At 35.6% G+C, this 21,819-nt stretch overlaps 1 protein-coding gene and 1 long non-coding RNA gene across 31 annotated transcripts in view; one reads left to right on the forward strand and one right to left on the reverse strand.

Annotated features, from left to right (window-relative positions):
• NRXN1 (neurexin 1) overlaps window positions 1–21,819 on the reverse strand; it is a 681,984-nt gene that overhangs the window by 293,525 nt on the left and 366,640 nt on the right. The gene's annotated exons all lie outside the window — the stretch shown is intronic.
• Window positions 1,180–3,616, forward strand: LOC135445026 (uncharacterized). 2 transcript variants are annotated; one of them, XR_010439431.1, is made up of 3 exons: window positions 1,180–1,285; window positions 1,686–1,877; window positions 2,410–3,616. It is a non-coding gene; the product is annotated as an uncharacterized LOC135445026 (long non-coding RNA). The 2 variants fall into 2 exon arrangements; XR_010439432.1 differs by lacking the exon at window positions 1,180–1,285 and adding an exon at window positions 1,294–1,383.

Genomic DNA, 21,819 nt, shown 5'->3' on the forward strand with positions numbered 1-21,819 from the left:
TTTTCAAAGCTGCCCTGTTAATTTTTGTGGTACTTGAAAATCCTCAAATAAATACAAACTAGTAAAAAATATTATGCATTCCAAGGAAGTTTTGAATTAAGGAAACAGTGAGTTTGTATTGTAAGATATTTTACCAAATATCATCTATGAACAATAAATATCAAACATACCAACAATAAATATCTTGGTGCTGAGGGACTTGTAATGCATATAGACAAAGAGGAAGACTGAGCAGTTAATAATTTCTTGTATCTCTGTTTGTTTTAAAAGGTAATATGAAAGCATTTCTCTTAGGTTTCATTCCCTCCAAGTGAGACACACAAACACACACAAATTTTAATGAGCCACTTCAGGGAGCTGATACTGAATAACTCTGAAGAACCTGACAGACAAAAAATACAAAGGCAAGTGCTTAAAAAGCCAAAACAATGGGTCAAGTCTAATCTGTACCTGTGTGAATCAGGGTTTCAAGATTGAGTGTGATTTGATTTAGAGCAACAATGGAAGCCCAATCACTGGTGTTGAAAGGAAGCTATCCAGGAGAATACTTTTATCTGCCTGTGGTGCAGATAACACGAGCTGGAGTGGCACAGTTTGACTCAGTCTGCAGTCACAGAGGTGAAATTCGAGCCATCCTTTTATCAGCCCACCAGCCTGAAATAACCTTGGGAGGAATTCCTTGGGAAAAGATGATGGCTGCTGTAGCCACCTCCTTTCACACTTTCTCCACACAGGTGCAGGTGTTACTAAGTCCTGGCTGGACCGTGTAAATTCCCTCTAATCAGGTCAACTCTGAGTATCCTGACTACCTGTTGGAAAGACTGTCATGAAATGTGTCCGAGCAGGAGTACCCACCTTTGAAGCACCATTTCCCTCTGCAGCTTTTGGAATTTAGGACTATTCTCTGTTGTTGCAAATAGAACTGAACAAATAATTGACTTGCTGGCTCTTTTCCAAAGCCAAAATAAATAGTTGTTGAGGTTTCTTTAAACTCTTTCTTTCCCAGTGAAATGAAAACACTTAGTATTTTATGATTTTAGATTTTGTTGTACTTTAAAAGTTTCAAAAAACTCTGTTTTTAATTAAGCTTTTTAAAAGCTGATTTAGAAAATGAATATTGCATTATTTTAGCTGATGTGATTTAAACACATCTACACAAACCAGTGAATTCTTTCACCTGGGAGGATCTCTAACCCCTCTCTCCACCTGACAGGCTTTCCAGAGTTTGTAAGCACTAGGTGTAAATTCTGGAGTTCACATGGCCAGCTGGAGCTCCGCAGAGTAGGTAGGGACCTTTGGTGGTTCAGATTTATTTGTGAACATTTGTTCCTTTATTGTCTTTGATGATATAACCAGCCACACTAATTTTGGATATAATTGTAGGTAAGCATGGTGTTTGACCATCTGTTGCAGTGTCTACAAAAAGATTTGTACTTGTACAATACATTTAAATTCTGATAAAGTTGAACAACTAAGAACATGCCTGGAAAGGAATTTTTTTGAGTTCAAAACTTTACTCATATAAACACAGGCACTGTTTTGAAAGTGATTTGTATGTAACATGCTGCACATTTTGTGATTATTGCACAATATGTGTGATATTCCAGTGTATGTGATATTGCTCTCCTCCTCTCTCCCTGCTTCATATGCTTACTAATTTTATGACCTTTTCTCCTTTGGTTTAGATATATCCTGATCATATTGTTGAATATGTCACAGTGCAAAACAATGGTGACCAAAATTTCAGAATAAAGGACTGCATAACTAGGGTGTGTTGCAAAACTCTGAAACAAACAAACCCCAAACCCATCCTTACTGCTTTTGACTTTCCTTTGTAAGTAAATCCAGAAAATTACTAAGGGAGAGAAAAGAACAAGGTAAGGAGTCAATTGTATTGCTCTTTTGCATAGAAAAACAGTACTAATCAAAATACACTGGAGATAAATCTTCTCACAATTAAGCACCAAAACTCTACAGGAAGCATAATTATCAAGAATCATATCACTAAACCCTTAGAAACTATGAGTATTTTTGTCTTTGAATATCATAATTCCCCATTAACCATGATGAAGTTTCCTTTCATTCATGAAGGATAAGAGAAGTCAATTGTTTTAAAACCTTTTCTAAAAGTAGTTTTAAAAGCTACATCAAACTTGCATGAAATGTTGTTTCACAATACTTGAATTGATTCCATTCACACAGAGGTCCATGCTAGTCACCAATTACCTATTTTTATGATTTTTATAGATATATATTAGCTAGTTATTTGGTTTTGTTTGTGGGGTTTTGTTTGTTTGTTTCTTGGTTTTTTATAGGGATTCCTTAATTGCAGCATAAAAAGCTGAAAGAACAAATCCTTATACAGCCTGGTATGTGACGTGGTACTGTCCCTTTTCTGTTTTTCATCAGAAACACCTTTCAGTAGAAACTACTTTGGAAGAAGACAATAACAGAAAGTTTGAAACTTATAAAAATCTTATGAAAGCAGCAAATAAGACAGCAGATACAAGCAAAGAAACACAGCAAAAAAACCACGGGACATCCCAGAGCACATCAGAGAGCCTCCAGGACCGGGGAAAGCTAGAGAATGAGAAGTGATTAATGCAGAGTGCACTGAAGGGATCTAAAACTGTGTCTGCTCAGATAGTTTAACCTGCTCTTGAAATCTAAAATATTCCTTGACATACCTTCAGTTTGCTCATCTCGTGTAATTAAGGCCTGGGTTCTGGAGCCTGAGCTTTTGCTTCCTGGGGACCGTGGGTAAATGCCTGAGACCAGAGGCTTAGCGCTCCCCACAGAGCTTTTTGTAAACAACAGTGATTTAAGCTCTGAGCAGAAGCATCTACTAATCACAATGCATCAGCATGAAACTCTATTCCAGAAATCAAACTCACATTAAAAAAATTCAAAATAAAACACAACCCCACCCCTCACCAAATGCCAGACACTCATTTCCTTAGCAACTCTGATCCACCTGTAACTACTTTTTAAGGCTAAATGCACTTCTATATAATAACAATTTCTTAATCCTCTATGTTGATGGTGTTTTCTCCTTATCTACCTCTTCAGACTTAAAAACATGAAGTCTTTTTGTTTCCTCTTAAAAAAATGGTGTTACTCTGGTTACTCTCAATAAAATGCAAACCATTTCCCTGAACCTGGCACATAAATTTTCAAAGATTAGAGGAACTGGGAGCTACTCTCACTGTCCTCTCAGTCTTGGGGACATTCTTCTCTCTGACAGGACCCAGCAAATGACAGTCAAAAATGCCATATAAAAACAAAGCATGCTGCAAGGCTCAAGAACAATAGTGCATTTTTATAGGTATAGTATAGTTATAAAATAATCATCAGACTCCTTGCTTGAAGGGGTTAGAAAGCTGATGGTGTGTAATTATAAAGGAGATATTCTACTCAGCAGCATTTAATTGCCTGGTCTTAATGCTGCCTGGTGCACATGGTACAACACTTCTGATCCAGGGAGCTGTCTGCTCTGCAGAAGCCTAAAAGTAAAGCAAAACTGCAATGGCAAGGTGCAAATATAGCAAGTTTATAAATAGAAATCAAGTTTGGGAGGTATATGGCATATAGAAAGGCAAGCCACTGAAAGGTGAGGTTTGGGAACTTCGCACCTCTATGAACTTCTCAATAATACAAAAAAAAAATAAAAATAGAAGATAAATTATTTGGGAACTGGATAATTAAGATTAGAAGATAATCTAAAGGATGATTTTGTTTGCATGACATCACAACATGTTAAAAGGTCCAGAACCACTCATTCCAAACACCATCCAAAATGCATTTCAGAGCTAAGTTGTCACAACTAATGACACCATATTTTCTGTGTGGTTGCCAGTGCTTATTTAAGTTGCCTCTGATCTGAATGTTCCCAAGAAATAACCCTAGTTGCCCTTGGAACTTAGATAGTTTAGCAATGAGAGCTTGAAGAAATGGGAAAGGTAAGTCAGCTAAGTTAAAAAACAAGACATAAATGTTTTCTTATAGTGTTTGTCACTCAGCAGGAGCTTAGAAATTGATGGTTAGTTGGATTATAAGTCACTGAATCTTGATTTTGACTGTAAAGCTTCCAAAAGGATCTTTATAGGAATCCAGGAGAGCCTGGAACTCAGAAAGAAGTAACAATAATTGGCAGTAATTTGGAAAATGGCACATTTTCTCTACTGTTTGATTTATCTCATTGTACTAATCACTACCCTTCTGTGCAACTGCCAAAGAAATGGCTTCATTTGGAAATAGATTTGTTATAATTAAAAAAAAAAAAATCACTGAGCAATTGACTTGTTCTTTTTACATGTAAACATCTCTGCAGATTAATTTCTGTTTCTACTTAATGAAGCAGGTTATTAAACTTGCTTATCAATTTTTAAAATACTTGTCATCTTTGATAATCTTAGAGGTGTTTCTCTTTCAAGCTATAATCTGTATGTCATTGATAAACCAATTACAGATTTCAGAAGGCAAATGATCATGAAAAATGGATAATGAGTGGTAATAATTAAAAAAAAAATCATACTTTTTATATAGCACTAGAAATCAGGGAAAAATCTGTATCTATTTCCAAATAAAAATGCTAATCATACATGTAACTTTATAGCCATAATCTTTCTACATAGGTTTAGATTAGATGCTAGAAAAAAATCTTTTACTGTCAGGGTGGTGAGGCACTGGCACAGGTCCCTTCCAACCCAAATCATTCCATGATTCTATGACAAAAGAACAGCCAGAGTGGCACCGAGGCACTGAAGATTGTAAAAATAAAACACGAACCAAATTAGCTCACCAAAGAAGTTTTTCATGGACAATGAGTGCAATAAGGATTTGTAATCAGCCTAAGTAGTATTTGCTGGCAGAAGGTTTATCTTCTATGCAGGTGAAAACCATCTATGCAAAAGGATCAAAAAGAACTTTTGTTTAAAGCTGGATGAGGGAAAAAGAATGCTAACTGTGATTGTTGGCAAGGGTTTCCTACAAAAAGCTAATCAGTGAAAAGTGGCTGTGTTTAGGCAGGGTTGATCACAGCATTTAAGGAGAGTGCAGAAGAGATTCAGCTAGAGAAAAGAAAGCATGAATCAAACAAGTAAGGATGGCATTAAGGACTAGAACAGCTAATTCATTACCTTCTGACCTACATGCACATGCTTTGTTTAATTTCCCATCTCTGCCTTAATTTTTTCCTTTCCTAGTGCTTTTAACATTCAACTATCTGACCAGTCATGTTCCAGATGTGTTGTAGATACTTGGGGTTTTCTTTTTACTGTAAACAGAATGCTCTGGAACCGGCATTGTTTTAAATATCTATCTATCTATCTATCTATCTATCTATCTATCTATCTATCTATCTATCTATCTCTAGATATTTATCTATATCTAATCTATATATCTCTATCTATTGGATGTGTTTGCACCAATTGATATCTAGGATTTGGAACTTAATTGGCACACAGGTCCTAGGAAAGGTACACTGGTTTCCACTTACAGTGAAGTAAAACCTCTTGGTTTGCTAGTAAGAAACCCTAGGCTGGAAGTGCATTGTTTTTTTTCTAGAATAAGTGTTTGGTAGAGAAACAACTAAAGACAACTGACTTTGGTAGGTTTGGTCTGATGTACAATGACTGTGAAAACTGGTCTTGATCAGGCTTCTACTATATTTTTCTTTCTACAACAGGATCTAGGCTACTGCTATCATTTTCAAACTCAATCCAGGGACTTCTCTGAACCCTTCCAAGATGCTTAGGGTACGAATAAATTTAAGGTACTGCTAATTCTGAATATTTACAATGCAAACATAATGTTTTCTCCACTGAGGTAAACGGCAATCTTGAACAAGGTCAAAAACACATTTAAAAGCAATGGCTGCTTAAATCATTTAATGTGGTATAACTTTGCCACAGCTTAAGACCTTTTAAACCCTGATATCATCACATCTTACTTAAGCATTAAGAGTAGATTTCAATCTAGCATATTACATGAAAAACACATCTTCACTGCCACAAAACAAAAAGGTGCTATTTGCAGATAAATAGCAAATAAGGGGCTGTAGTTTCCTTGTGAAAATTGGCTAAGAAAAAGATAAATTTGTCTCTTTTCTTGTCTTATAAAACTTTTCAATAAGGTATCTTCAGCCAGAAGTCTCCATGTTAAAGACATACTGATTTCTAATAATGAAGGCACAACGTAAGGCTGCATTTGCAGAAAGACTACCCTGCATCTGATAAAACATATAGCAGCATATGGCAAACTGACATATGGTAAAGGATGACTGTGTACATGAAAGCTGCAGTTTTCACTCACATTATCTGCCCATGGTAGAAAGGAAAAAAAAAACCTCCTCCTTCTCCTTTGCATCTTAGATATTTCTAGAAAATCTCCTTCCAGCAACTCTAACATTCTTTTTACTTTAATCTGTTGGGTTTTTTCTCAATTGTAAATAAAGATAAAAGTTTGCTTAAAAAAAAAAAGGCATCTTGGCAGATTAAGCCATTTGGGATTGAGCTAAGGTGTCCAATATCAGATATGGAATATGGAATCTGGGCTTTACTGAAGCATATGACAATGAGAATGGGTGGAAAAATGGGAAAATACAAGGGGAGAGAAAACCATGACCAGACACTCCTAAGCAAGAGCATTGAAACTGGCAGACTTGGTTGGATATAACTGGAGACAAGAATTTGGCTCAAAGTATCTTTGATATTTATTTTAAAATAAAGAACATCTGTGAAGACTGAGAGAAGGAAAACATTTTCGACATTTTATATTTAAACATTTTGAGTAATAAAGTCCCACTCTAAGAACACAAGAAATGTCAAATGTGCCCTATAAATACACATATCTCAAAAGCAAGAACTGATGCAACTATAGCTATTATTTCCCTATTTTCTGTTCAATGTACATTATCTGTATCACTGTAAAACAGCAGAGAAGTGAAATTTCCAATTTCCTCAAAAAGGCAGTTGAAATGTTTGAGACGCATTTACTCTTAAAAGCTTCAGACTACAATCTAATATCAAAATTCCACCATATACAATTATTTTTGTATGGGATTACGTGTTTTATTTCCTCATTATGCATGCTATTCATAACCAGCATTTTATCTCTTCACTGTGGACTACAAAGGAAAATAAACTGTCTAAATTAATGGCAATAATTGGCAACCATCCCACATGGACTATGCTATGCAAAGGACTGCATAAAACCAACTCTCATACTTTCTATTTTTCTAGGCATAGCTGCAGTTAATATCCAGTCAACCACTGTTATTGTACACAGAGTGTTTCTAATATTCTTCAGATCCAGGGGTTTATATTTTGCTGCATCTAAATGGGACTCTAGCATTGGCTAAGGTTTACCTCATTACCTCCAATTGACATAAAACTGTTCATGAATCTCACATTACTTGGGTTCTCCTTTTAAATGCAGCCTTTATCACTTCTTTAGACAGCATGAGATATTTTAATTTCTGCCTACACTAAAGCTCACTGGCCATTGTGCTTGGGATATGATTATCCCAGCACAGAGCAAGAATGACACTCTCACTGCTCTCCACCATCACTGCACTTCAGTAATGACAGCGAGCTGCACGCTGTGTACAGGTTTTAGCATGAAGCCACTCAGCTGTTCCATCTTTCAGTGGGAGCAGAAAATAATTATTGTGCTCTCTCATCTTGTCAGCGCACACATTTTATTTGGAGGATGGTTTTGTTAACAAGAGAGGAAATGCTGTCCAGTGTCTATTCACTCAGATGCACCTGGAAGTGATTAGGTGAAAGATCTCGTTCAGATCCCTGCTGTAGCTGATCTGCTCTGAGGTTCTCAACCACATTTTTCTACACTCCAAACCAGTGCCCTATATTACAATCTGTGGAGTGTTTTGTAGTGGAACTGCTGAAGCTGTTTCACTACATGCCAGTCATTCAATATTCTTAAGAGAAGGGACAAAGGACTTGAATTTGGATGTCCTGTATGAATGAATGCCTTAATTACCAAACTATAGTAATTCCTCTTTTATTTCTCCTTGTGGGTATGGAATTACTTGGACAATGTGTGCAATTTCAGCAGGGAGTTTTACCAAGACTATCCACTTCTGGCATCATTAAGTCCTGCTTCAAACAATTCTGGGTCTAATGGATTCAACCCTGTGAGGTATATCTCCTTTCTCACACAAAATTCTAACTTCCTTTCTAAATTTTCATCAGGTCCTGCACTTGAGAGAAGTAAGGAATGCTCAGCTTGGGAATTTGGCCAGGGTATAAGCTACACATCTTAAAAGCTCTGCAGTGAAGAAAGAGTTACACAGCAATCACTGTTTGAACAGAAACAAGCTCACTGCAAAAGCCAACAGATACTTGTCACATATGGCTGGGGGAAAGAATAACCTAAAGGAACAGATGGAAATCCTACCTGAAGAGCATATCAAAACACAGGCAAGCCAAGAGAGTCAAGCACAGTCTTTTGTCCTGAACTTGTGAAGGCTCACACAACTTAAGAGTGCAGGAAGTAAGAATAATCTCCAAGTTCTGAGTCTGTGGATGCCTCTGCAAGATCCAGGTGTATGGCTGTGTTTTTACGGAGAAATAATACCTTTAACCTAAAGATCAGGTACTCCATGAACTGTTAAGCTATAGGCTCACAAGGACCCCCCTTCCCTGATTTTCCATCTTAACAACAGCATCAGTTAAACATTTGAAATCTAGAAATTCTAGCAGTCAAATTTTATTTCTTGCATATATGTTATGAAAGTACATTCAAAAGTATTCTTTATTTTACCCAGGAATCCTAGAAAGCTTCAAAATCTAGAGGCTTATGAGTGTCTTGAGGAAGTCACATCTGTCCAAGGTGAGGAGCACGATGGATGCTCATCATGGTTTGATGTGGAAACTGCTTTCTAAGCAAAAAACACAGGACAGAAACAGCACCCTTTTCTTCTGGTACAATTTGGAAAATTAATACACTAGATTTGCTGTAGTTAAGACTTCTTTAACTCCTTTCATCTGTTCTCTTTCATGACAATGGAATTAGGCCTACACAATAGAATAAAGAAACGAAGCTCTCCCAGGAGGAAGCTACTGAATGACAGCAGTTAATTGAGCTAAACTCTTTTCTTTCCACTCACTTTTCCAATTTCCCAGCTGTTAAGCCTTTTTTTTTTCCAAAGGAAAAATTACTTTTCACCCTATGGGTTTTACTTTTATGATGTTAAAAAAAAATGTTAGATGCATACAAGTTTTTACTTTGTTTAAATGGAGAAGTTTCGTATGGGAAGCAGTAAAGCAGAAAAAACACAAGAGATCCAACCTGAACCTTGGCCTTATCAGCACTATGTCTAATACTGCACACAACATAAATTCCTGTGCATTTATGGATGATTGTCCACACTCAGGAATAAGGCTGGACCTTGTCTTGAGCTTTGCAAATTTCTCTCCCCATGTTTTCAACCAATTTCTTGAAGTCTATCGAGATGGGCAACACACCATTGAACAATGGAGGATCTAGAGCAGCAAGGCTGAGATGCCAAAGCCACAGGGAAGGTATCAGAGAGCAGCAGTCTCCACAGGAGCTGCAGCATCAGAAAGCCTCAAAGCAGAGTCAGATGTTAGCTCTTCAGAAAAAGCTTGCATAGCTCGCCTTTTCTTCCTCCCCCACTATTTAAAAAAGAAAATACCAAAGGGAAAAGCAGACATATGGAACAGTCCCTCATATTATGTGATGCTTTAGTTACCTACTGTGCCCTGCTTTTGCTATAATTTAATGTAATAATGATGAAATGAAATCAATAATCTCACATGAGACCAGAAATTATTGGTGTTTTGTAGTGTATTCAATCAGCATTTACATCACTGTTATATCCAATTTCTATATTGGCACCAAGTAATAAATGTTTATATATGTGTGTACATATAAGAGTCAATGCATCTAACATTTTGTCTTTTATATTGTAGAAACTAAATGCTATAAGCCTTTTTTTTTTTTAATGAAGAGTGTGTTTTGCCAAATCTCAGGGGAAAAAAAAACCCGAAACATCACTCAACACTAAATCTTTGCAAAGAAGTTTTAAATTTTAAAGATTTAAAGAAGTTTTAAATCTGTCTACAAAGTATTAAACCAAAATAGTGGCACGAAAAGCTAGAAGTCTGGTGGCCTTCAATGTCCCTTTTTGGTTAATTAAAGCTTTAAATGCAGTCAGAGTCAGCAACATACCACTGCTAGAAAGGTAGGGACATGAGATGACAAAAATATACTCTCTATTATCCAGAGTTAAGGAAGGAAAGTGCTAGCAGTAGTGCATAAGTTTAATATTTTTAAATTCCTGTGCAAATTTGAGTTAATAATTTTTGGAATCCCGGATATAATAAAATAGAGTCAGACAGGTGCTCAGACTTGCAAAGTTCAAGGAAACATTCTGATAAATCTTGCAGATACTGAAATTAAAATACTTATATTAATCAAGACAGAACAGTGTAGCAGGATTTAGACCCAGTTTCTAGTCTCTCTCATGTTCTCATTAGTGACTCATATTTAACAGCTACTGTGTTAAATTCACCCTTACCATTGTGGGAAAAACTGGGCATTAATTTACACTCAGACAAAAATCCCACTGAAATGATATATTCCAGGTAATCCAGGTTTGTGCTGGGCAGCTAATCTGCTGTTTTCCTCCTACAATCCATGGAACACCACCACCAATCTCTACAAACCTACCCTTGCTGACAAAGTCAACTCCATATTATATTAATTTCCACTTAGTATCAAAAATAACAGGGAACACAGTTTCAGGTCTAAAGATTCAGGGAATGATAGGCTGCTCACTGACGTCTGAAAGAACAACTAAAATAAAACTTGTAAATATTGAAAATGTTCCTGTTAGAGATGTAAATACATAAATGCTTACCCAAAACTAGCTTTGACTTTAGTACACAATCTTCTCCACACAAAATTTAGGAAAGAATCATAAGTAAATTCGATTTTTATTGCCTATTTTGTTTCCACTGCCTTTATCAAAATGCAGGGAGAGAGTAAGTTTCTGCCCAAAATAAATGCATAAAAATACTGATCTCTGACTGCATTGAGTCATGCTACATTCAAAGTATTGAGGCAACCCTTTTGCAGGGTTCCCATCACAGTTTTCCTCCTAGGAACAGGCTCCATCCATTTCCAGTGCTGAAAAAGCCCTCAACAAATAGCTTTGGTTGATTATCATAATATCATCTGCCTGTGCTATTATGTTGTATCAGCAGACACATTATAAACTTCTATTTTTGGTGCTAAATTTCCAAACTGTGAAAAAAAGCTCTGAACAGAAAGTTGATATTCAATAATGAGTAATTTTTGCATACATTTAAAAAGAGCAGTGCATTCATATTTTAATACCACGGGGGAAAATGGTATTTAATTCCTATTTCAAGATACATTGCTGCATAAAAGCAACTTCACAAGGAATTTGTTAACCGATTTTTTTTTTTAATTTTCTTCTTCCTAAGAAGAAGAATTGAGGTGATGCAAGCAAGGTTCTGCATACTGTACCTTGTAGGTTGGAGCATTTTCTCACATCCAGAGTGTCTTTTTGAGTTAATCTGCTTGCACAGGAATAGCTCTGTACATAGTGCCAGTAAAGTTCTTTATTCCAATCAGCACAATACAACGACTGGAGTGTTTTGATGAAGCAGTGAAGCCCTACAATACAAATCTGATTTGGTTTTTTTTCTAAAATTATTTAGTATTTCTGAGACTTTGAAAATGAAATGGCTTTAATTGTTATATTTGATTTTTTAAAAAAAAATCTACTTTCTAGTAGCTACTTTTATTTTCCAAATCCTTCAATGATGGGTGAAATCCTGGCTAATTCAAGGCAGCTGAGTTTTGCCGCTGACTTCAGTGTAACCAAGATTTCACTTGGTTACAACAACAAGTTTTATATCAAAAAGAAAAAAATCTAAATGTAATAAAGAGCTCTGACTAACAGCAAGTGGAAATCTGTTTGATAGATGATGTACCCTATGTACCAATATACACTACAGCTCATAACAGCCCAACAAGAACAGCCTTAAGCTACTGAGTAAGAAGCAATGCATATGTTTTTAAGAACAGATTAAATGCAAAATACTGACATTTATGTTGGTCTATCAAATGCATCAGGTACATTTTGGGAAGAAACACCAATAAATTGACTAGTCTAGTATAATCAAGTTTGAAAATCTAGGTTTACTAGGCCAAAATTTAATAATTCTTAAATGTGCATTAGGAAGATAAATCCTAAATTGAGCTGGCTGAGTGCTTCATGACTGTTCTCTTTATCCACTTAGCCATCATTGAAAATGGAATATATTGGCAAAAATAATTGTCTGTTTTGTCTCTTCAGCCCATTGTTTACTCTTGTTTCTGCCAAAGCTTTCAGCAAAAATTTATTTTTAGGTATTGTTAAATATCTTAGTAAGAGTTTTTTTCTACAGCAGATTAAGAATACATACAATTAAAAAAAAAAACTTTTAAAAAGACTATTTATAGTTGAAATTCATAACAAATAGGAGTAATTTTCTCTTACAATGAATTAGACTAACTAGTTTTAAATGTGTATTTTAAAATAATGCATCTTCCAAATCTTTGCAGAGTGTTCCTCTGATGACAATTTTGCAAGACCAAGGAAACAATGCCACAGTGATGCTGTGAGCTGTGCAATACGATGGTAAACTGTTCCTAATTATTATTAATGATGTGATGTTTTTTATTTATAAATCACAGGATTTGTGATCAGATTAAGAAAAAAGCCAATTTAGATGATTACTGTACTAAAGTGGTTCTGCTTTGTTAGGTTAATTTACCTAAATTCAGTATACAGCAATGACAGTAATAGAAAATGTTAAACCTCTAATTTTCAATGCATATCCTTCTTGTAGAAGTAAAATACCCCCTACACTCAAATACAATGTTCTCTATATTGAATCCTTGATCCTTTGCAGTGCTGATTTGGAGGAAAAACTTGACAAGGCAGTACATCTCTAACTGGCCTATCTTTTAACAACAGTGAGGAATTTGGACCTTTTTACCAATCTATTATTCAGTAGCACTGTGTTTTCTGTCTTTGCCCTTATGAGAGGAGATTAGGATGAATTTGCTATGCTGACTACTGCTAAACTAACCAAAATGGTCTGGAGTATCCAAAAAGTTATTAGACATTTTGATTAGATGTCTAAAAAGCAGATGGTTATCATTTAGTACTTAGAATCAAAGTGGATAAACTTCGAATCAAACTTAGAATCAAACTAAGGTAAAAAGATTATTCTAACCCTGTTCAGCCAGGTAAGTCAGGTCCAGGAAAGACCAAAATTACCTATTTAATAGACAGAAAGGAAGGTTTTGTTTAGGAAAATCTAACAAGAGCTCCAGGATTTAAACCTCAGAATGAGCCTTTCCCTTTAAATCGACTATGGTTATTAAAATCATATGGCAGGTTTTTGGTGTGGCTACCTTTTACCAAAACAGTAATTTTGCAAAGGATTCCTGGTAATTCTTGGAGCTTTTTCCCCTCTCCATTTGCTTTCTTGAAACAGAAGTAAATATAATGATAAGCAGCCACTAGTTTTTTTCTTTTTCTCTTTTTATGCATTTAATCTATTTGCAAACTTTGAAAATTTTGGCTCCTGAGAACCAGAGTGGAAATTATACATGCATTAAACCTGCACCAATTTAGTTTTCAAAATTTCTGGTAAAAAGTCACAGAGGGAACTCTTTCCTGTCCCAAACCCATATTACCTGGAATTAGAATCAAAACATATTTTGGCCCAAAAATCATTAACCAGTTTTAGTAACTACAGTTTTCATGTTGTAATAAAACCCTGCCTAGATCAATATATTCACTAAGGAGCTGCTTAGTTGTGTGACAAACACTTCTGAGTGATTTTTAAGCTGCTGATGTAACAGGGTCTACCACGTCCTGAGGAGATTCACTCACAGGATCACCACTTAAAGAGGTAAAGTTTGCATCAATTTCTAATATAATGCACCTGAGAACAACAAGATTTCAGAAGTGGTTGCTTGAAATACAGGATCTTATTATTCTTTTTGCACCCAAACACAACTGATGAAGAATATAGGCATTTCTTTCTTGCAGATCATAAAAAATGTAAGTGCTTGAAGTCTGGTGGCTTTGTGGCTGAGCCAAGACACTACTCAGGTTGCAAACAAAGCACTAAAAACTGCTGCTAAAAATACTTTGAAAAACATGGTGAGAAGTCATTTTTTTGCAGCTCAAATTAAATTTGTTCCCCTGGTAGATGACTGAGCAAGAGGTATTATAGAAGTGAAGTAAGGCTCAATGCAACAAAATTTTGCTCTCTCTTTCCCAGCTTGATTTTTTTCACACCAGATTGAAAATTAATCAATTGATAAAACTTTTCAAATTACTGCATCCCACAACCTGACTCATTGAATGGAATAACTAAAAAGCATAATGAATTGATTGGCTTATGCTGTATATTTTGTCACATAGTCATTAGCTATAATTTCCCACAATTGATAGAGTTTTAAAACCAGACACAAATATTGCAGCAAAATTTGAGACTGTAAGCATTGTGCAGTAGAATCCCATATCTGAGTTTCAAGCAACACAAAAATATTTATCTAAAATTACTCCCAGGTGGAATGGTGATACCATCATGTATCCAGACAATTATTTGGATTTGGTGATAGCATTTGCTGGGCATAGGATAAACCCCAGTGAAGAGCCTTGCATTAAACCAAAACAAAACAAAAAATATAAATTAAGTGACTTATCAAAGAAACTATGATTCATGCATGTTTTGAAACTCAATTTTCTGTCCTTTGTTTCATTTTACAAAACAACACAGATGGAGCTAACCAAGGAGCAGACAGTTCATGCCTGCTTTCCATCAGATGATTGCAGGGAAATTGTTGTGTCCTTTGAAATACAAGTGGCATCTTCTCACCTGCTGAGTTTAATTTCAGAGTCCAGAACTATCATTAACAGAAATTTTTAAGATGTGTACTACCTTTCATTCATTCTCAACACTAACAGAAAGCTTTTCTCAACAGGCAGATACCTTTAGCCTCGCCTAGAGAAAGCAAATCATCCATCCAAAGGATGCATGAATGGTAGGCATAATGTTCAAACCCTTTTTGGAGTGTTCTGAACACTGCTTCTTTCCTCATGAATGGGAAACATGAACATAGTCTAAGTATCAGCAGCTGAAGCTATGCTCAGAGGTTTCTGAGGTATCCAATCCCTTGTTTAACTTCACAGGCTTCCCCTTCTTTAGTGCTACCATTGCTTTTGAGCAGGTCAGGTCACTAAGGTAGCTAAAAAGCATGTCCAGGAAACATGTTCATGATTATTTGCATGTGCAGGAGATACATTTTTCATATCCAGTCCTCTATAAACAGGATTTAGGTTCAATTTATTTTTAGATTTACCAAAACATAAGCATGAAAAGGAGAACAGGATTAGAACTGAACTATGTCAGCCTTGTAGTCCAGATCACCCCCAAAGTATAGGTCAGCTCATATGAGAATAAAAATTACATTATTCAGCTCTTACTAGCTAGTCAGTAGAAAGAAAAACCTTTCCTAATGTCATCTTACTCTTTATTGATTCTTCTCCTCTTGTCCCCTTTTCAGTCCCAGCTCTCCCTTACATAAGCATAATCAAATTACAAGAGCACTATCTGATCAAATTCTACTTTGCCCATTCTCGGCTTCATCTCTATTATTAGAGTCTCCCCAGTGCCTTTAATTTAATGAAAAGCCCTGCAGCCTAAATGTCATTGCTATTCTAGATTCCTATTTTAAATCTTCAGGCCCTGCAAGGCCTCACAGAAGGCACTACAGGAGCTACAAGGGTGGAGCATGCACCAGAATGCAGGTCTGGAGCAATAGTTCTCTAAAGAAAGGAGAACAAAGCTGCAGAGTGTTTGTCTCAACAGGGGTGCATGATGTGTGGAAGAAAGGTGAGATGGTTGCAAATGATAATGGGTCTTAAGCAAAGCCAAAAAAGATTAAATCTCTTGTGTATTTGTTTTATTATTGAGTTTTAAATAGCTTTATGAAAGTGTGGGATTTTTTCTAAGCTTTGGGGAAAAATAATTCTGATGTTATAGATTAGCAGTTTTTTCAATTTCCAGCCCATCTGTGGGCAAAAATTTACACCTGCGATGAAATGCAGGTCAGTTAGGTATGGCTTTCAAAATTCCTGCTTTCATTCATACAAACATTCTTCCAATTTTAAATACACCCAAAAAATACCTGCTAATGCCATCCCTACCTCTAGTACCTAGATGCACTGGAAAAAATACTACCATTCCATGAAAGCCTTGTCAAAGATGAGATAAAAATGCATCCTGCTGCCTCTTCCTCTGGCAATTTGGACATTCATGTCAAAGTTATGTAAGGGCCAGAGATAAGAAAATCCACATATGGTAATTCATACACCCAGTTTACTACAACATATGGCACAGTACAACATGAACATGTGCTCACTGCCCTCCCCCATTCCTTCTTTTTTTTTTTTTTTTTTTTTTTTAATTTGGGAGTCTCATAAGGAATTTCTGAATGTATGGGAAGTTTTATATGCATGGAAACTCAGCAGCTAGTAAAGAACTTGTTAAAATGGATGAGTAGATTAAATTCACAGAGTAATAGCAGAGATGGTTACCTGGGCTGACTATTCACAGAATGGTAGAACAAAAGAAAATGGCATTTTTCGTGAGTGCTGGCAGTGAGAACAGGCTTCATGGTAGCACAAGTCTTTAGTTCTTCTTACTTGGGTGATCAGCTTATAAGGCTGTTTAATAAGAATTGAGCAGCTTTCTGCAAAGAACTTTCTAGAGCAGAAATCTGTTGAATAGATGGAGTTTTAAAGTTCTACATGTGAGTATATTACATAGGCATCATTTCACATGCACCACTATATATGTATGATACATGAATATCACATATATGCACATATCTTGCAAGAGTACAAAAAAATTTAATATTTTTCCTAATATTTAAGGTGTTTCAATGTTATTAAAAAAAAAAAGGCATCCAAACATAGAAGGCAGCTCATCAGCTGACTCTTTACATGACAGACCCAGAGGCAACTCCAAAGCATCAACACAACTGCCTGAGGAGACAGCCAAGGAGCCAGCTGCTGCTACTGGAAAATCTTCCAAAGCTTTGCATCTGTGGCCTGTTACTGCTGTCCAAAAACACAAATGAAAACAATAAAAATAATAATAATAATAATAATAATAATAATAAAAAAAAAAAACAAACAAAAAAACCCCCAAAAAATTTAAAAATCCATCTTTGTTGCGAAAAACTCGTAACATGTTACATAACACACTGTATGCATCAGGGCAAATTGCATCTTTCTCCCAGATATTCCTGTGCTCTAATCTTGCAGTATGTTGTTCCTGACTTGCCTCTGGTGCCTTCCATGAACTTGCAACATCTGAGCAGTTGAAACATTAAGGATCAATTTAGGAACCTAATCATGGAAGTGTAGTGGCATTTTAGATACCTAGATCCCAGCTGCCTGAAGGACACCATTGTCCAAAAGGTTATGCAGATGTTTAAAATCACTTGAGACTGTTAAATACAGTCCTCTCTCAAATAGCTGTCATGTGCTTTAGCAACAACAGGAAAGTTAGACTTCATGCAAAATATTTTTATAGGATTTAGAAGTAAAAGTAGCTCTCTGACTTGCCCCTTCTCAGTGTGCTCTTGAGTTTCTGGATCAGTATAGTTGCAAAATGTAATTACACAGGATAAATACTGAGATGGGATTCACTTGTTCTACCTATTAAGTAGTAAAATCCCTCCTCTAAATACAGGAATAAAAATTCAAGCAATTAGAAAAAACAGTCCTTTCAAAGAATGCTTCTGCAAATTACCTCAGGTTGAGTTTGTTGTTACTAAGACTGACAGATGACCTGATAGCTTTTTCATTTTCATTCTTTGGAAATTATTGAAATAGTTCAAATGATGAATGACTGATCAATGAATGAACACCCAGAACATTGCAATGGGATATGCTGAACAGGCTCTGAGTCCTTCTGGTACCTGTGACCTACAGCTATACAAGACTCAGCAATGCAGTATTTAATCTACCTCCATGTGGAATCCAAAGAAAACAAAAAAACATTTAAAATCAATCAAACCAAGCAAATATCACCAAAAACTAAAAATCCACATGAACAGAATATATACTTGTGTGGATAGTTTTGTTTTCCTCAAGTAAGGTAAGTTCTCTCTTTGTGAAACATTGTCTTTTCTTTATATTGTTGGAAAGCCAGACAAGATTAAGGGATGAACAAAATCTGTGGTGTAAATGAAATAGAATAAGCAATAAAAACGTGTCCTCACAGAAAGTTCAAGAGTTTTTTAGAGCTTAAGAGAAGGATGTTTTTGCTGCAGAACACAGAGCTAGAAAAATACTCTTGAGTTACAGGTTTTTCAAAGAGAACATTTGCTTTGGCAATTCTGTTTCATGAGGTTTAAAAGTTGAGTTTGGAGTCTGCAGCACACAGAGATGAAGGTTCTAGATGGAAACATGTCTGGCTTAGTCGGGTTCAGCAATCTCCATGGGGAGACTCAGTAATGTGAAGCAGTGTCAAACATTTGAAAAAGCCCATACTTGTAACATTGATTAGGATGACATCTTTATATTAGGTGCTTTAGGAATAATTTAACCAATCCTTTAAAAGCCACAGAAAATCTGAAGGATATATTTTCTTGGGGTTAAGGTTTCAGTTTATTGCTTTCTCCTTCCATATGGAGACTACAGGCAACTTTCATAAATTACTAAATCTAAAATAATTCCTAAGTTAAACTTTTTTAAAATGTTGAGGTTTTATGCAAACTGGATTTTTTTAGATTCTCAAATACTAGCTCACTGAATGAATTATTCTAAACAAGGCTATCCTTTCCCCCCCCGCCACACCCCACAGATATTTGTAGTATTTGAGAAAGGATTTTAAATGAGCCTTTTAAAATACTGCATTATGTTTCTTGAAGCTTCACTGTGGAGTCTGATGAGCGGAGGAACAGTGATTAATTGTAGTTTGCTGTCTTGCATTCCAAAATAGCAATTTTCCAATTTAAATCTCTTGTATATTTTTGTAAGAGTGTAATTTATATTCTCCCTCCTGTGACTTCCCAAGTTAAGACACCACTTAGATATAATTCCACAATATTAGAATTGGGGAAAATGAAGCTCTTTTGACTGAATATTCAAGCAAAGAATATGTTTTGGGCTATGCCATAAATCATGCTTGTCAGATCTTTCAAAGGAATTATTCTGTACAACTACCTTGTCTATTATTTAGAAAGCACAGACACTGAACAAGATAATTCAGCAGTACTGTATCTGATTTACATATGGTTGTCTCCCTTTAATCTCTGGCTTTGAAAGCACCATCTATTTTCAATTTAACTTCAAAATTGTTAAATTTTATTTTGATTGCCTCATAATTGCACTGCATGTGAACATTTAGAGCCTTTTGGGCTTCTACTCAAAGATGATCTGGGGGTTTGATGATAACTAATGAACCATGGCAACCAAGTGGTGCTGAACTCTTGCATTCAAGACACATAACTCACCATGAAATTACTGACACTTTAGGTTAGGCTGCTCCCTTGTTCTAAACATTTCTCAGGAAATTTTCTAATGGAAATCTTTTGTGGAACCAAGAGACTAATTCACAACAGACCATCAAGCATAAGGAAGCAATCTTCCAACGTGTTCCAGAATATTACATTTCAAGTAAATGTAATTTACATGAACATAAATTCCCAAACCTCCCACTGGAACCTCCATGTCAAAAAGTTACCTATGAACCACTTTCCCACAGAGATACTTTTCAACAGAAATGTTTGTTTTCAAGTCATTCATATTAAGCAACCTCACATTTTTATATGGCAGATGGAAAGCTAAAAAATAAGCTCCTAAATGAAATCCAAGTGGAAACCTAAGAATTTAAATATGCAACTATGGTGTAGATTTCTTTGTTTATAAGGTTTAGAAGATGATTATTTTGATTTCTTAAATCACTACTGATAAAATGAAATATCAATTTGCAAACAAAAAACCAACCAAAAAAAAAAAACCCAAACAACCAAACAAAAAATGGAGAAAAATATGTGAAAAAAATAGGAGTTGTTCAACATTGGAGGAAACACATCATTGCTAAAACAGAGATAGATTAAGATTTGAAACAATTCTTACTGTAGAATTTTATTGAAGGGAAAGATGAAAACAGTAGTACCAGCTGGAAAGCTTAAATTGGGAAATTCTTTGGAATATGTGTCAATAGTATGTATATGACATGTATTAATAACAATTAGGGTAACTGTCCAGAAATTACCACTTAATTGTTTACTTTCTTTAAGAATTAAAGACATAAGATTTTCTTGCATTGAAACTAGCATCGAAACTTGAGCTATGAACTGCCCTCTAAAATTAAAATTGCAACGCGAAAGAGAAACTTAAGTGAATCTGTTTTGTGAAATCAAATATATGTGTGGCAAAGTGTGCTTCAGACTGGACTGGACAGATTATTTGGGTCCACACATAAATGCAGGTTTGACTAAAGAACCTACAGGGTTTAACAGTAACCTCATCAATTTGTTTAACAGTAGCTGGATTTACTTGTATAAATTGTAATGACACTTTTGACTCAGACTCATAAATCCATTTATTAGCACTTCAGTCTCAGGTGATTTAAACACTAAAGCAAAACTCAATGGGATGCAGGCACCTAAGACATAAAATTTGAAAAAAAAAATTCTAAAAGTTGATTTTGATAGCCAAATAAAATTTTAAAAGTGAATCAAGAGACATAAGTAGGATTTTGCAAAGATTTAAGTATTTACTATTAAACCCATTGGAGTCTGGTTCTTTTAAAAATCTCACTAGGTATCTATAAGCATCTTTAAATCCATAAATATACTTATTTTTCTCTCTGCCCCCTCTCTATTCAAAAATATAGAAAGGCCTGAAGCAGTTTCCCACTTGGAATGATTAATCTCTGTATGTAATGATTGCTATTTCCTAATAAGCATTAATAAGCCTGTTCCAAGGGCTTGTAAAAATAATACTTAAAAGCAAAGATTTTCATTTGTAAAGACCAGACTGCACCAAAGAGCAAATGTTTAATTCCCAGCTCCTTTTAACATTTTAGTTTTAACTCCTGTTTCATATAGTCAATGGCCTCAGTGTAAATCTTCAGGACTACATTTTTAAGATGCTGCTAAATATGACTTTTTGGGGGTGTGGGTTGGCGGAGAGGGGGCAGTTGACTCTTCTTTTAATACTCTTTGGTGTAGCCTCTTTCTTCTGTACAAGAGCCAAGCACTTTTATTTAACAGAGGGAAAAATCACAGCTCAGTTCTTTCAGTCACTGAATACTCCTCTTTTTGAACACATGCTCCCTTGTGACACAGGCTGCATCACGAGCTCACTTGTTAAAGTCCTGGCACTCTGTTATTCACCATAAGCTATGGAAATGCCATTAACTATTCCATTAGCTTCTGCTCTGCAAGTAAAATGTAAATTTTCTGCACCTCCACATGTTTCTGACGTGCATCTAAGGGGTGCTAAGAGTTTGGTTTAGAAAAAACTTAAATGAGGCTAAGACTCATCAAAGAGACTCATCATCTGGAGAGTCTGTTCTGACCTTTTTAATTTTCCTTGAAGTGGACTTATGTATTTCCGTCATGAATAAATTTAAGTTTGAGCAATCATTAGCCAAACAGGGATTTCCCTCCAGCAAAAGCAATTCCTTATTGTTTGCCTAGGTGTCATAGCACAAT

The sequence above is a fragment of the Zonotrichia leucophrys genome, chromosome 3 (assembly GCF_028769735.1).
Source record: "Zonotrichia leucophrys gambelii isolate GWCS_2022_RI chromosome 3, RI_Zleu_2.0, whole genome shotgun sequence".
NCBI classification, from domain to species: domain Eukaryota; kingdom Metazoa; phylum Chordata; class Aves; order Passeriformes; family Passerellidae; genus Zonotrichia; species Zonotrichia leucophrys.